General features: G+C 43.2%; 1 pseudogene; it reads left to right on the top strand.

Moving 5' to 3' along the window:
• Window positions 1–1801: 1801 nt before the first annotated feature.
• On the top strand, window positions 1802–8815 carry LOC142832416 (RNA-binding protein EWS-like; annotated as a pseudogene).
• The last annotated feature ends 8713 nt before the right edge of the window (window positions 8816–17528 follow it).

Raw genomic sequence — 17528 nt, 5'->3', positions numbered from 1 at the left:
GCCAAAGTTTAGAGAATGCATAACTGTGCAGTTCTCAGACCTCAGCAAGACATCTGAACTACAACACCCTCCAAGGCTCAGGGACTACTCTGGAAGAGAGAGGCAGAGGTTGTAGATGGTTTCTGTAAAATGGTGTCAAGGACACAATGATCATCACACACAGGAAGGGGTTCTTAAGGCCCCACCCTCAGTGAGGGACTTTTCTCACTTAATGTGTGCTAGGGGATGGGATGCCATAAAATTACAGGAAAAAAGAAATTCACATAAGGAGCCACACTTTAACTCTTTGGATTTTAAGGCCAATAGAGTAAATCCACTAAAATTCATTGACGCCTACTATTGAACTCCAGTTCCCAAAACTGTAATGGCAGTCTCAGATACCCAGAAACGGGCTCAACCTGGACTTTGGAGGATTTTTGGAGGATAGATAAAAGCCAACATTCCTTAAAAACTTGTGAAGCTAGTTCCTCTACCCAAAGGTGTCATTTCTCTTATCACTGAAAGTAGGGAATATTGGCTGCCTGTGGTGTCTATTACCATCATAAGGTACAGACCGGCCTCCAGGCTCCTTCAGTAGCACAAGTACCTGCTGTACAGTTCAAAGTCCATGCTAGTGTTCTAGATCTTCTACCCTCCTGCCCTCCCCTAACCTTCCTCTAGTTCAGAAGAATCCCTACCCCAGCTTCTCATTTTCTTTCTAAACCTATCTCTCTGTGTTCCTCTCCCTCTTTCTGTGTCTCCTCCTCTGTCTCTCTCCCTCTGCCTCTCCTTTTTCTTCTTTCATAGTCAGGTGTTCAGCCAACATCTGTTCGTGGTCTGTCTGATTTGATATGCCACTATCTTTTCTATCTCTGATAGGTATTATAGAAGCTTTCTCCTTAAACATGTCACCAAGACATCATGTCAACAGTTTGTACAATACCAAGAAATGGTTTAAAATATTTTTAAAACATTTTAATGAAAAAACTATACTGAAATCAGTATATGCGGTGTCAAGAAATATTTAACAATAAACTTTGACAATTTCAGGAATATTTTAGAAAATTTATATTGTTGACATTGCTCCTCATAGGCTTCAGCAGCAACTAAAAAGAAAAGCAAGAATTATCAGTAGTATCAAGAACATCATTGGTGGCAGCATCAGGATGAGCAGTAACAGAGGCATCACCGGTAGAATCTTATGTAGTGTCATGTCACAAGGAATGTCGTTGTATTTGAGAAGTGGTGACAATGTGGAGCCTTATTTCATTGGTTTTATTCTCACATGTTGCTTCTTTGGGGGTGTTTATTTCCAAAATGATGCTATCCACATAAGTCACAGTTTATGGACAGAGAAAAATAGAAACTAATATCTAGCAGTTACATTTCTCTGCTTAGCCATTCAGACAACACAAGTTTCATGTTAGATGTATTTTCAATATGATTGGAAAAGATAAGCATTTTTTCTAGTTTTAGGTAATGGCTAAAGAGTCCTATATATAGCACAAAATTTATTTATGATATGTATTGGTGCCAAAGAGAATTGGATTTCTAGTGCATAAATCATCATCTATTTTAAATCACTGCTGTGGTCGGACTTACCTTCTTAAACTCATTTTTAAGCATGTCACATGTTAAATTAGGTTGAATGCCCACATCATGACTGTTGATACAAATCTCAGAAACCATATTCCGGTGGTTAACATCAGCAGTGCCATTGTTGCTTCCCAAAGTGGCAGAACCTTGGAGTGAGTTGCATAGTGGGTGTTTTCAGCTGGATTGGTAGCGCTGAAATACTCATTAGCACTCTGAGGGTCGAAAGCGTCACCTGGCACATGAACAAGAGCAGATTCCTAATCAGTAGTGAAGCTATCACGCTTGTGTTCTCTTCTAAGCAAGTTTCAAGAACAGGGTCAGAATGTTGTCGAGGGGGAGAGAACGAGGAGGAAGGAGAGAAAATGGCGTCCGCAGATTACAGTACCTACAGCCAAGCTGCAGCCCAGCAGGGCTACAGTGCTTACACAGCCCAGCCAACTCAAGGATGCACAGACCACCCAGGCCTATGGGAAACAAAGCTATGGAACCTATGGACAGCCTACTGATATCAGCTCAGAGCACTGCCACCTACGGGCAGACTGCATATGTGACTTCTTATGGACAGCCTCCCACTGGTGATACCACTCCAACTGCCCCCAGGCATACAGCCAGACTGTTCAAGGATGTGGCACTGGTGCTCATGACACCACCACTGCTCCAGTCATCACAACCCAAGCCTCTTGTGCAGCTCAGTCTGCATATGGCACCCAGCCTGCCTACCCAGCCTATGGCCAGCAGCCAGCAGCCAGCAGCCGCTGCACCTGCAAGACCACAGGATGTAAAGAGCCCACTGAGACTAGTCAACCTCAATCTAGCACAGCTTGTTATAACCAGCCCAGCCTAGGGTATGGACAGAGTAATTACAGATATCCCCAAGCACCTGGGAGCTACCCCATGCAGCCAGTCCCTGCACCTCCACCCTATCCTCCTACACATCGTATCCTACACATCCTATCTTTCTCTTCACAGCCAACTAGTTAACGATCAGAGCAGTTAATCTCAGCAGAGCATCTATGGGCAACCTAGCAACTATGGACAGCAGAGTAGCTATGGTCAACAAAGCAGCTATGGGCAGCAGCCTCCCACTAGTTACCCCCCTCAGACTGGATCCTACAGCCAGGCTCCAAGTCAATATAGCCAACAGAGCAGCAGCTACGGGGAGCAGAGTTCATTCCGACAGGACCACACCACATGGTGTCGGGGGCAGGAGTCTGGAGGATTTTCCAACCAGGAGAGAACCAGAGCATGAGTGGCCCTGATAACCAGGAGAGGAGAAGAAGGGGATTTAATCATGGAGGCATGAGCAGAGGTGGGCGGGGAGGAGGACGCGGTGGAATGGGCTCTAGAGAGCGAGGTGGCATCAATAAGCCCGGTGGACCCATGGATGAAGGACCAGGTCCTGATCTAGGCCTTCATATAGATCCTGATGAGGATTCTGACAACAGTGCAATTTATGTGCAAGGTTTAAATGGCAATGTGACTCTGGATGATCTGGCAGACTTCGGTAAGCAGTGTGGGGTTGTCAAGATGAACAAGAGAACTGGAGAACTCATGATCCACATCTATTTGGATAAGGAAACAGGAAAGCCTAAAGGTGACGCCACAGTGGCCTATGAAGATCTGCCAACAGCCAAGGCTGCTGTGGAATGGTTTGATGGAAAAGATATTCAAGGAAGAAAACTTAAAGCTTCTCTTGCCTGAAAGAAGCCTCCAAAATTAGCAAGTGGAGTGGCATGCCACCTCATGAGGGCAGAGGGATGCCACCACCACTCTGTGGAGGTCATAATAGCCCAAGAGGTCCCAAAGGAACCATGGGTCCCATGGGAGGCATTGGAGGAGAGGAGGGGGCTTCCCAACATGAAAACCCTGGGGCTCCTGAGGGACCCCCTTGTGGAGGAGGAAATGTCCAGCACTGAGCCAGAGATTGGCAGTGTCCCATGGCGGGCTGTGGAACCCAGAACTTGACCTGGGAACAGAATGCAATCAGTGTAAGGACCAAAACCTGAGGGCTTCTGCCCGCTACCATTCCAACCTCCGGGATGTGATCGTGGCCGAGGCGGCAGTGTTGCCATGCAGGGATGAAAAGGTGTCCTTATGGATCGTGGTGGTCCTGGAGAAATGTTCTGAGGTGGCAGAGGTGGAGAGAAACGTGGCTTCTGAGCTGACCATAGCTTGGACCGAGGTGGACTTGGTTGAGGAATACGACATGGTCCTGAGGATTTTCCTGGACCATTGATGGAACCGATGATAGAAAGAAGTGGTGGACCTGGAGATCCTGGAAGGCCTGTGTAAATGGAATAAGGTGAGCACAGTCAGGAACTAAGAGACCGGCCGTACTCGAGAGACCCGAACAGCTGCATGGATGACCAGATTTATTTTCTTTGCACCAGAAAATATTTTAAATTTATAATTCCATATATATAATGTTGACCACAACATCATGATTATTACTCTCTGTACTTTAGTATTTTCACCATTTCTGAAGTAACATTAAAAGAAGTTAAATCCTAGTGAGCAGAGTTTTTTATTTTCTTTTAAAGATGGCTGTTTTAGACATAAGCAATGGGAACCCCTTGTGAGCATACTCAGTATCGTTGTGGACTACCAAGGGAGCCTCAAATTGTAACAAGATTCATGGTTGTGATTGTTTTCAAAAACATTCCAAATGTTTATTGTCTGTCAAAAAGTAATGTTGCAGAGGGTCCATGGTGTCACCATGTGCATACAGGAACAAGGTCATCATCAGCATGTGGTCTCCCCCTTGCATGCCCAGTGTAAGTCCTAAAGAACGTGTGTAATCCATTGTGGTGTTGTAAAGTGTAATTTTCTCAGATTCCTGAAGAGTGTCACCTCTGTGACTTGTACCTGGAAATGAAGGTAATTCAGTGTCGGCGGTAGGCTGGGGCACAACGCCATTGTCATAATTTGCAGGAAGAAATCCTTCAGGCTTGGTCTCTTCAACCTTTAAGGAAATTTTGACATCTTAGTTTTCATTACATATGTCACTGATTTTTGTTCACTTTAGAAGAACTTATCTGTTAACACCAGGGTCTTGATGTATAGGCCTCAAATATTTGTTAGCTCAGGGAATTTTATCACTATATCCACAAATATTGTGTAACCTTTGATTCCTTTCTGTTTGATTCCATGCCAGATATTGAGAATATTAAAAGGTGACCTGCTCAGCTTTATGTGTGTGGGAGGAGGGGTATGGGGAGGGAAGAGAAAAACCTTCACAAGGTGGATCTCTATTATCAGCTGGTGAGGCTGTCCTGGTGGCCTGCAGCGAGGTGGAGGCAGACTTATGGACCCTGTTGGTCCTGCAGAAATGTCCCGAGGAGGCAGAGGTGGAGACAGATGTGGCTTCTGAGGTGTCCGTAGCTTGGACCGAGATGGTTTTTGTGGAGGAATACGACGTGGTCCTGGGGCTCCTCCTGGACCGTTGATGGAACAGATGGAATGAAGAGGAGGTGAACCTGGAGGCCCTGAAGGATCTGTTTAAAAGGATAAAGACGAAAACAGTGAGGAACTTAGAGACCGGCCCTACTAGAGATACCTGCAGAGCTGCATGGATGACCAGATTTATTCTCTGAACCCAGAAAATGTTTTACATTCATAATTCCATATTTATCATGTTGGCCACAACATCATGAGTATTACTGTCTGTACTTCAGTATTTTAATCATTTGTGAAGAAACATTAAAACAATTAAATGGTAGTTTTCTGATTTTTTTTCCCTTTCAAGTTGCTTGTTAGATTACTTGACAATGGGAACCTCTTGTGAGCATACTCAGTATCATTGTGGAGAACCTAGAGGGCCTCTAATTGCAACAAAGTTCATAGTTGTGATTGTTTTCAAATACATTCCAAATGTTCATTAACTGTCAAAACTAATGTTGCAGAGGGTCCATGGTGTCACCAGTGTGGCTACCAAGAGCAAGCTCAGGGTCAGCATGTGGTCTCCCCCTTGCATGCCCAGTGTAAGTCCTAAAGAACGTGTGTGATCCATTGTGGTGTCGTGAAGTGTAATTTTCTCATAATCCTGATGAGTGTCAACGCTGTGACTTGTACCTTGAAATGAAGGTAATTCAGTGTCGGCGGTAGGATGAGGCACAACGCCATTGTCATAATTTGCAGGAAGAAATCCTTCCGGCTTGGTCTCTTCAACCTTTAAGGAAATTTTGAGATCTTAGTTTTCATTAAAAATGTCACTGATTTTTATCAACGTTAGAAGAACTTATCTATTCATGCCAGGGTCTTGATTCATAGTCCCCAAATATTTCTTTGCTCAGGGAAATTTTATCACTATATCCACTGCTATCGGTTAACCTCTGCTTCCTTTCTGTTTGATTAAAGCCGAGAGTTTGAGAATCTTAAAAGAGGACCTGCTCAGCTTTATATGTGTGTGTGTGTGCGTGGGGGGTGAGAGGTGGACAGAGAATAACCTTCACAAGGTGGCTCTCTGTTTTCACCTGGTGAGGCTGCCCTGGTGGCATGCAGCGAGGTTGAGGCAGACTTATGGACCCTGTTGGTCCTGCAGAAATGTCCCGAGGAGGCAGAGGTGGAGGCAGAGGTGGCTTCTGAGATATCCGTAGCTTGGACCGAGGTGGCTTTGGTGGAGGAATACGACGTGGTCCTGGGGCTCCTCCAGGACCATTGATGGAACAGATGGAATGAGAAAGAGGTGGTCCTGGAGGCCCTGAAGGATCTGCATAAAAGGATAAAGACGAAAACAGTCAGGAACTTAGAGACCGGCCCTACTAGAGAAACCTGCAGAGCTGCATGGATGACCAGATTTATTCTCTGAACCCAGAAAATGTTTTACATTCATAATCCCATATTTATGATGTTGGCCACAACATCATGAGTATTACTGTCTGTACTCTAGTATTTTCACCATTTGTGAAGAAACATTAAAACAATTAAATGGTAGTTTGCTGAGTTTATTTTTTTCCTTTCAAGTTGCTTGTTTGAAGACTTGACAATGGGAACCCCTTGTGAGCATACTCAGTATCATTGTGGAGAACCTAGAGGGCCTCTAATTGCAACAAAGTTCATAGTTGTGATTGTTTTCAAATACATTCCAAATGTTTAATAACTGTCAAAACTAATGTTGCAGAGGGTCCATGGTGTCACCAGTGTGGCTACCAAGAGCAAGCTTAGGGTCAGCATGTGGTCTCCCCTTGCATGCCCAGTGTAAATCCTAAAGAACGTGTGTGATCCATTGTGGTGTCGTGAAGTGCAATTTTCTCAGAATCCTGAAGAGTGTCACCTCTGTGACTTGTACCTTGAAATGAATGTAATTCAGTGTCGGCGGTAGGCTGAGGCACAACGCCATTGTCATAATTTGCAGGAAGAAATCCTTCCGGCTTGGTCTCTTCAACCTTTAAGGAAATTTTGAGATCTTAGTTTTCATTAAAAATGTCACTGATTTTTATCCACTTTAGAAGAACTAATCTGTTCATGCCAGGGTCTTGATTTATATTCCCCAAATATTTCTTTGCTCAGGGAAATTTTATCACTATATCCACTGCTATCGGTTAACCTCTGCTTCCTTTCTGTTTGATTCAAAGCCGAGAGTTTGAGAATCTTAAAAGGGGAACTGCTCAGCTTTATATGTGTGTGGGGGGGTGTGGGAGGTGGACAGAGAATAACCTTCACAAGGTGGCTCTCTGTTTTCACCTGGTGAGGCTGCCCTGGTGGCATGCAGCGAGGTTGAGGCAGACTTATGGACCCTGTTGGTCCTGCAGAAATGTCCCGAGGAGGCAGAGGTGGCTTCTGAGATATCCGTAGCTTGGACCGAGGTGGCTTTGGTGGAGGAATACGACGTGGTCCTGGGGCTCCTCCAGGACCATTGATGGAACAGATGGAATGAGGAAGAGGTGGTCCTGGAGGCCCTGAAGGATCTGCATAAAAGGATAAAGACGAAAACAGTCAGGAACTTAGAGACCGGCCCTACTAGAGATACCTGCAGAGCTGCATGGATGACCAGATTTATTCTCTGAACCCAGAAAATGTTTTACATTCATAATCCCATATTTATGATGTTGGCCACAACATCATGAGTATTACTGTCTGTACTCTAGTATTTTCACCATTTGTGAAGAAACATTAAAACAATTAAATGGTAGTTTGCTGACTTTATTTTTTTCCTTTCAAGTTGCTTGTTTGAAGACTTGACAATGGGAACCCCTTGTGAGCATACTCAGTATCATTGTGGAGAACCTAGAGGGCCTCTAATTGCAACAAAGTTCATAGTTGTGATTGTTTTCAAATACATTCCAAATGTTCATTAACTGTCAAAACTAATGTTGCAGAGGGTCCATGGTGTCACCAGTGTGGCTACCAAGAGCAAGCTTAGGGTCAGCATGTGGTCTCCCCCTTGCATGCCCAGTGTAAGTCCTAAAGAACGTGTGTGATCCATTGTGGTGTGGTGAAATGTAATTTTCTCATAATCCTGAAGAGTGTCAACGCTGTGACTTGTACCTTGAAATGAAGGTAATTCAGTGTCGGCGGTAGGATGAGGCACAACGCCATTGTCATAATTTGCAGGAAGAAATCCTTCCGGCTTGGTCTCTTCAACCTTTAAGGAAATTTTGAGATCTTAGTTTTCATTAAAAATGTCACTGATTTTTATCAACGTTAGAAGAACTTATCTGTTCATGCCAGGGTCTTGATTCATAGTCCCCAAATATTTCTTTGCTCAGGGAAATTTTATCACTATATCCACTGCTATCGGTTAACCTCTGCTTCCTTTCTGTTTGATTAAAGCCGAGAGTTTGAGAATCTTAAAAGAGGACCTGCTCAGCTTTATATGTGTGCGTGGGGTGTGGGAGGTGGACAGAGAATAACCTTCACAAGGTGGCTCTCTGTTTTCACTAGTTGAGGCTGCTCTGGTGGCATGCAGCGAGGTTGAGGCAGACTTATGGACCCTGTTGGTCCTGCAGAAATGTCCCGAGGAGGCAGAGGTGGAAGTAGAGGTGGCTTCAGAGATATCCGTAGCTTGGACCGAGGTGGCTTTGGTGGAGGAATACGACGTGGTCCTGGGGCTCCTCCAGGACCATTGATGGAACAGATGGAATGAGGAAGAGGTGGTCCTGGAGGCCCTGAAGGATCTGCATAAAAGGATAAAGACGAAAACAGTCAGGAACTTAGAGACCGGCCCTACAAGAGAAACCTGCAGAGCTGCATGGATGACCAGATTTATTCTCTGAACCCAGAAAATGTTTTACATTCATAATCCCATATTTATTATGTTGGCCACAACATCATGAGTATTACTGTCTGTACTCTAGTATTTTCACCATTTGTGAAGAAACATTAAAACAATTAAATGGTAGTTTGCTGGTTTTTTTTTTCCTTCAAGTTGCTTTTTTGAAGACTTGACAATGGGAACCCCTTGTCAGCATACTCAGTATCATTGTGGAGAACCTAGAGGGCCTCTAATTGCAACAAAGTTCATAGTTGTGATTGTTTTCAAATACATTCCAAATGTTTAATAACTGTCAAAACTAATGTTGCAGAGGGTCCATGGTGTCACCAGTGTGGCTACCAAAGCAAATTAGCATCAGCATGTGGTTTCCCCCTTGCATGCCCAGTGTAAGTCCTAAAGAACGTGTGTGATCCATTGTGGTGTCGTGAAGTGTAATTTTCTCATAATCCTGATGAGTGTCAACGCTGTGACTTGTACCTTGAAATGAAGGTAATTCAGTGTCGGCGGTAGGATGAGGCACAACGCCATTGTCATAATTTGCAGGAAGAAATCCTTCCGGCTTGGTCTCTTCAACCTTTAAGGAAATTTTGAGATCTTAGTTTTCATTAAAAATGTGACTGATTTTTATCCACTTTAGAAGAACTTATCTGTTCATGCCAGTGTCTTGATTCATAGTCCCCAAATATTTCTTTGCTCAGGGAAATTTTATCACTATATCCACTGCTATCGGTTAACCTCTGCTTCCTTTCTGTTTGATTAAAGCCGAGAGTTTGAGAATCTTAAAAGAGGACCTGCTCAGCTTTATATGTGTGTGTGTGTGCGTGGGGGGTGAGAGGTGGACAGAGAATAACCTTCACAAGGTGGCTCTCTGTTTTCACCTGGTGAGGCTGCCCTGGTGGCATGCAGCGAGGTTGAGGCAGACTTATGGACCCTGTTGGTCCTGCAGAAATGTCCCGAGGAGGCAGAGGTGGCTTCTGAGATATCCGTAGCTTGGACCGAGGTGGCTTTGGTGGAGGAATACGACGTGGTCCTGGGGCTCCTCCAGGACCATTGATGGAACAGATGGAATGAGGAAGAGGTGGTCCTGGAGGCCCTGAAGGATCTGCATAAAAGGATAAAGACGAAAACAGTCAGGAACTTAGAGACCGGCCCTACTAGAGATACCTGCAGAGCTGCATGGATGACCAGATTTATTCTCTGAACCCAGAAAATGTTTTACATTCATAATCCCATATTTATGATGTTGGCCACAACATCATGAGTATTACTGTCTGTACTCTAGTATTTTCACCATTTGTGAAGAAACATTAAAACAATTAAATGGTAGTTTGCTGACTTTATTTTTTTCCTTTCAAGTTGCTTGTTTGAAGACTTGACAATGGGAACCCCTTGTGAGCATACTCAGTATCATTGTGGAGAACCTAGAGGGCCTCTAATTGCAACAAAGTTCATAGTTGTGATTGTTTTCAAATACATTCCAAATGTTTAATAACTGTCAAAACTAATGTTGCAGAGGGTCCATGGTGTCACCTGTGTGGCTACCAAGAGCAAGCTTAGGGTCAGCATGTGGTCTCCCCCTTGCATGCCCAGTGTAAGTCCTAAAGAACGTGTGTGATCCATTGTGGTGTCGTGAAGTGCAATTTTCTCAGAATCCTGAAGAGTGTCACCTCTGTGACTTGTACCTTGAAATGAATGTAATTCAGTGTCGGCGGTAGGCTGAGGCACAACGCCATTGTCATAATTTGCAGGAAGAAATCCTTCCGGCTTGGTCTCTTCAACCTTTAAGGAAATTTTGAGATCTTAGTTTTCATTAAAAATGTCACTGATTTTTATCCACTTTAGAAAAACTTATCTGTTCATGCCAGGGTCTTGATTTATAGTCTCCAAATATTTCTTTGCTCAGGGAAATTTTATCACTATATCCACTGCTATCGGTTAACCTCTGCTTCCTTTCTGTTTGATTCAAAGCCGAGAGTTTGAGAATCTTAAAAGGGGAACTGCTCAGCTTTATATGTGTGTGGGGGTGTGGGAGGTGGACAGAGAATAACCTTCACAAGGTGGCTCTCTGTTTTCACCTGGTGAGGCTGCCCTGGTGGCATGCAGCGAGGTTGAGGCAGACTTATGGACCCTGTTGGTCCTGCAGAAATGTCCCGAGGAGGCAGAGGTGGCTTCAGAGATATCCGTAGCTTGGACCGAGGTGGCTTTGGTGGAGGAATACGACGTGGTCCTGGGGCTCCTCCAGGACCATTGATGGAACAGATGGAATGAGAAAGAGGTGGTCCTGGAGGCCCTGAAGGATCTGCATAAAAGGATAAAGACGAAAACAGTCAGGAACTTAGAGACCGGCCCTACTAGAGATACCTGCAGAGCTGCATGGATGACCAGATTTATTCTCTGAACCCAGAAAATGTTTTACATTCATAATCCCATATTTATGATGTTGGCCACAACATCATGAGTATTACTGTCTGTACTCTAGTATTTTCACCATTTGTGAAGAAACATTAAAACAATTAAATGGTAGTTTGCTGAGTTTATTTTTTTCCTTTCAAGTTGCTTGTTTGAAGACTTGACAATGGGAACCCCTTGTGAGCATACTCAGTATCATTGTGGAGAACCTAGAGGGCCTCTAATTGCAACAAAGTTCATAGTTGTGATTGTTTTCAAATACATTCCAAATGTTTAATAACTGTCAAAACTAATGTTGCAGAGGGTCCATGGTGTCACCAGTGTGGCTACCAAAGCAAATTAGCATCAGCATGTGGTTTCCCCCTTGCATGCCCAGTGTAAGTCCTAAAGAACGTGTGTGATCCATTGTGGTGTCGTGAAGTGTAATTTTCTCATAATCCTGATGAGTGTCAACGCTGTGACTTGTACCTTGAAATGAAGGTAATTCAGTGTCGGCGGTAGGATGAGGCACAACGCCATTGTCATAATTTGCAGGAAGAAATCCTTCCGGCTTGGTCTCTTCAACCTTTAAGGAAATTTTGAGATCTTAGTTTTCATTAAAAATGTGACTGATTTTTATCCACTTTAGAAGAACTTATCTGTTCATGCCAGTGTCTTGATTCATAGTCCCCAAATATTTCTTTGCTCAGGGAAATTTTATCACTATATCCACTGCTATCGGTTAACCTCTGCTTCCTTTCTGTTTGATTAAAGCCGAGAGTTTGAGAATCTTAAAAGAGGACCTGCTCAGCTTTATATGTGTGTGTGTGAGCGTGGGGGGTGAGAGGTGGACAGAGAATAACCTTCACAAGGTGGCTCTCTGTTTTCACCTGGTGAGGCTGCCCTGGTGGCATGCAGCGAGGTTGAGGCAGACTTATGGACCCTGTTGGTCCTGCAGAAATGTCCCGAGGAGGCAGAGGTGGCTTCTGAGATATCCGTAGCTTGGACCGAGGTGGCTTTGGTGGAGGAATACGACGTGGTCCTGGGGCTCCTCCAGGACCATTGATGGAACAGATGGAATGAGGAAGAGGTGGTCCTGGAGGCCCTGAAGGATCTGCATAAAAGGATAAAGACGAAAACAGTCAGGAACTTAGAGACCGGCCCTACTAGAGATACCTGCAGAGCTGCATGGATGACCAGATTTATTCTCTGAACCCAGAAAATGTTTTACATTCATAATCCCATATTTATGATGTTGGCCACAACATCATGAGTATTACTGTCTGTACTCTAGTATTTTCACCATTTGTGAAGAAACATTAAAACAATTAAATGGTAGTTTGCTGAGTTTATTTTTTTCCTTTCAAGTTGCTTGTTTGAAGACTTGACAATGGGAACCCCTTGTGAGCATACTCAGTATCATTGTGGAGAACCTAGAGGGCCTCTAATTGCAACAAAGTTCATAGTTGTGATTGTTTTCAAATACATTCCAAATGTTTAATAACTGTCAAAACTAATGTTGCAGAGGGTCCATGGTGTCACCAGTGTGGCTACCAAAGCAAATTAGCATCAGCATGTGGTTTCCCCCTTGCATGCCCAGTGTAAGTCCTAAAGAACGTGTGTGATCCATTGTGGTGTCGTGAAGTGTAATTTTCTCATAATCCTGATGAGTGTCAACGCTGTGACTTGTACCTTGAAATGAAGGTAATTCAGTGTCGGCGGTAGGATGAGGCACAACGCCATTGTCATAATTTGCAGGTAGAAATCCTTCCGGCTTGGTCTCTTCAACCTTTAAGGAAATTTTGAGATCTTAGTTTTCATTAAAAATGTGACTGATTTTTATCCACTTTAGAAGAACTTATCTGTTCATGCCAGTGTCTTGATTCATAGTCCCCAAATATTTCTTTGCTCAGGGAAATTTTATCACTATATCCACTGCTATCGGTTAACCTCTGCTTCCTTTCTGTTTGATTAAAGCCGAGAGTTTGAGAATCTTAAAAGAGGACCTGCTCAGCTTTATATGTGTGTGTGTGTGCGTGGGGGGTGAGAGGTGGACAGAGAATAACCTTCACAAGGTGGCTCTCTGTTTTCACCTGGTGAGGCTGCCCTGGTGGCATGCAGCGAGGTTGAGGCAGACTTATGGACCCTGTTGGTCCTGCAGAAATGTCCCGAGGAGGCAGAGGTGGCTTCTGAGATATCCGTAGCTTGGACCGAGGTGGCTTTGGTGGAGGAATACGACGTGGTCCTGGGGCTCCTCCAGGACCATTGATGGAACAGATGGAATGAGGAAGAGGTGGTCCTGGAGGCCCTGAAGGATCTGCATAAAAGGATAAAGACGAAAACAGTCAGGAACTTAGAGACCGGCCCTACTAGAGATACCTGCAGAGCTGCATGGATGACCAGATTTATTCTCTGAACCCAGAAAATGTTTTACATTCATAATCCCATATTTATGATGTTGGCCACAACATCATGAGTATTACTGTCTGTACTCTAGTATTTTCACCATTTGTGAAGAAACATTAAAACAATTAAATGGTAGTTTGCTGACTTTATTTTTTTCCTTTCAAGTTGCTTGTTTGAAGACTTGACAATGGGAACCCCTTGTGAGCATACTCAGTATCATTGTGGAGAACCTAGAGGGCCTCTAATTGCAACAAAGTTCATAGTTGTGATTGTTTTCAAATACATTCCAAATGTTTAATAACTGTCAAAACTAATGTTGCAGAGGGTCCATGGTGTCACCAGTGTGGCTACCAAGAGCAAGCTTAGGGTCAGCATGTGGTCTCCCCCTTGCATGCCCAGTGTAAGTCCTAAAGAACGTGTGTGATCCATTGTGGTGTCGTGAAGTGCAATTTTCTCAGAATCCTGAAGAGTGTCACCTCTGTGACTTGTACCTTGAAATGAATGTAATTCAGTGTCGGCGGTAGGCTGAGGCACAACGCCATTGTCATAATTTGCAGGAAGAAATCCTTCCGGCTTGGTCTCTTCAACCTTTAAGGAAATTTTGAGATCTTAGTTTTCATTAAAAATGTCACTGATTTTTATCCACTTTAGAAAAACTTATCTGTTCATGCCAGGGTCTTGATTTATAGTCTCCAAATATTTCTTTGCTCAGGGAAATTTTATCACTATATCCACTGCTATCGGTTAACCTCTGCTTCCTTTCTGTTTGATTCAAAGCCGAGAGTTTGAGAATCTTAAAAGGGGAACTGCTCAGCTTTATATGTGTGTGGGTGTGTGGGAGGTGGACAGAGAATAACCTTCACAAGGTGGCTCTCTGTTTTCACCTGGTGAGGCTGCCCTGGTGGCATGCAGCGAGGTTGAGGCAGACTTATGGACCCTGTTGGTCCTGCAGAAATGTCCCGAGGAGGCAGAGGTGGCTTCAGAGATATCCGTAGCTTGGACCGAGGTGGCTTTGGTGGAGGAATACGACGTGGTCCTGGGGCTCCTCCAGGACCATTGATGGAACAGGTGGAATGAGAAAGAGGTGGTCCTGGAGGCCCTGAAGGATCTGCATAAAAGGATAAAGACGAAAACAGTCAGGAACTTAGAGACCGGCCCTACTAGAGATACCTGCAGAGCTGCATGGATGACCAGATTTATTCTCTGAACCCAGAAAATGTTTTACATTCATAATCCCATATTTATGATGTTGGCCACAACATCATGAGTATTACTGTCTGTACTCTAGTATTTTCACCATTTGTGAAGAAACATTAAAACAATTAAATGGTAGTTTGCTGGGTTTTTTTTTCCTTCAAGTTGCTTTTTTGAAGACTTGACAATGGGAACCCCTTGTGAGCATACTCAGTATCATTGTGGAGAACCTAGAGGGCCTCTAATTGCAACAAAGTTCATAGTTGTGATTGTTTTCAAATACATTCCAAATGTTTAATAACTGTCAAAACTAATGTTGCAGAGGGTCCATGGTGTCACCAGTGTGGCTACCAAGAGCAAGCTTAGGGTCAGCATGTGGTCTCCCCCTTGCATGCCCAGTGTAAGTCCTAAAGAACGTGTGTGATCCATTGTGGTGTCGTGAAGTGCAATTTTCTCAGAATCCTGAAGAGTGTCACCTCTGTGACTTGTACCTTGAAATGAATGTAATTCAGTGTCGGCGGTAGGCTGAGGCACAATGCCAATGTCATAATTTGCGGGAAGATATCCTTCCGGCTTGGTCTCTTCAACCTTTAAGGAAATTTTGAGATCTTAGTTTTCATTATAAATGTCACTGATTTTTATTCACGTTAGAAGAACTTATCTGTTCATGCCAGGGTCTTGATTTATAGTCCCCAAATATTTCTTTGCTCAGGGAAATTTTATCACTGTTTCCACTGCTATAACCTCTGCTTCCTTTCTGTTTGATTCAAAGCCGAGAGTTTGAGAATCTTAAGACTGGAACTGCTCTGGTTCATGTTTATTCATGTTTGTGTGTTTGTGTACATGTGTATGTTTGTTTTTGTTTGAGAAGGGCTGTGTAGAACCTTTAGGAATGGCTCTCTCCATTTTCCTGTTGTGAGATCATCTTACAGTGCTTCAACTGCTCTTCATTTTTCATTCTGGATGGTTTGTAGGTTTCATGGCTGTTCTACTCTTGGCCTCTAACCTAGATATCAGCGTTTTGGCATTATGTATTTCAGACACTTGATGCTTGTTGTGTTCTGAGATGGAACTCACGTCATAGAGTTACAAAGTTAGTGCTGTCTCCTGGCCTGTGTGCATGTGTTTCTGTACTTGTGTGTGTGTGTGTTCTAGCTTTTCAATGCAACGATTACTCTGTTTGAGAGGGGAGAGAGTTGAAGATAGAAATAGAGTTTGGTTTTTAGCAGTTCACAATGAGTATGGAATAAACTCATTGAGATGTTAGGTTTTCCTTTTCCTAGGCATAGCATCATCTTTGTGCCTTTGGGGCCTGTGTCCTTTCTCAGCATGTCTGGCTTACCTCTTCATGAAGTCTCCTACTTAATATTCTGTTAGTATGGGGTACCGACATTATCTCGCTAAGTTTGGTGATTTTATACTCATTATACTGCAATTACCAGATAATGGATTCTGAAGAACTCATGTGTTAATGTAGTTTTATGCAATTCTAACGTCAGAAAAGTGATGTCTGCTTTTATTTCATTCGCATTTTTGAAGGATAGAAACCACTGATGTTTTGCTTTAGTTGCCTCAAGAATATGCTAATGTCTTAATCTGTTAGTGGTATTGTGTTTTATAGTCTAATCCTTTGCTTATCCAAGATGTTGTTCCCTTTATGCTCGGGAAACTCTCCATGGTTGCCACACTCATCACATTACCATTGACTTTCTGTATCAGCCAAAAACCTCTGCATTAGTCTAATAATTCTATTTGTATTAATTATGTTACTTTGTATGCTAATGAATTTTTACTGAAATCTTGGAAGATGTCTGGCATGTGAATGTCTGCTCATTAAAATCTCTTGAGATCTATCTCCCTGCTAAGACCTCCTTTGATCTATTACTCAATTTGATCATACATAATAGCTAATAATAATTTAGAAGCCAAATTAGATTAGGCCTAAAAGACAGAACATTTGAGTTTGGTTTTGAAAATATTAAAATTACAGTTACCAATGGTTTCATTAGGTGTAAGAGTTATGTCGAATCTGCCCCTGTCTCTCCTAATGTTGAACTGAGATGCTCCAAGGTAATGAGCTAGCTCTTAACCATTTGTATTGGAGATTGGTAAGTGGTGTAAGTAAGGTCTACAGACAGAACTAGCTCTTTTACTTGCCTTATATCTTATCTTGAATTTTGCATGAAAATTGATGGAGCTAGAAAACTTTAATTTGAGTGAGGTAACCCAGACACAGAAAGACAATTATCACATGTATTCACTCATAGGTGGTTTTTAAACATAAAGCAAAGAAAGCCAGCCTACAAACCACGATCCCAGAGAACTTAGACAACAATGAGGACACTAAGAGAGACTTGTCTAGATCTAATCTTCATGGGAAGTAGAAAGAGACAAGCTCTCCTGACTAAATTGGGAGCGTGGGGCCCTTGGGGGAGAGTTGAAGGGGGAGGGGAGAGGCAGGGAGGGCAGCAGAGGAAAATGTAGAGCTCAATAAAAATCAATAAAGAAACACAAAAGAAAAGTGACCATTTCCTTTACATTTTCCAGTTTTGTGGAGTACAGGTTTCAAGTATGATCTGATGTTTCTCTGGATTTCCTCAGTGTCTGATATTATGGCCCCCTTCTCATTTCTGATTTTGTTAATTTGGATATTCTCTACTTTTCTTTTGGGTTCTTTAGATAAGGGTTTGTCTATATTGTTGATATTCTACAAAAAAGCAGCTCTTTGTCCCACTGACTCTTTGTATTGTTT

This window comes from Microtus pennsylvanicus, chromosome 12, assembly GCF_037038515.1.
Source record: "Microtus pennsylvanicus isolate mMicPen1 chromosome 12, mMicPen1.hap1, whole genome shotgun sequence".
NCBI classification, from domain to species: Eukaryota; Metazoa; Chordata; class Mammalia; order Rodentia; family Cricetidae; genus Microtus; species Microtus pennsylvanicus.
Note: the sequence above shows the minus strand (reverse complement) of the source record. Positions and strands in the feature narration are given on the sequence as shown.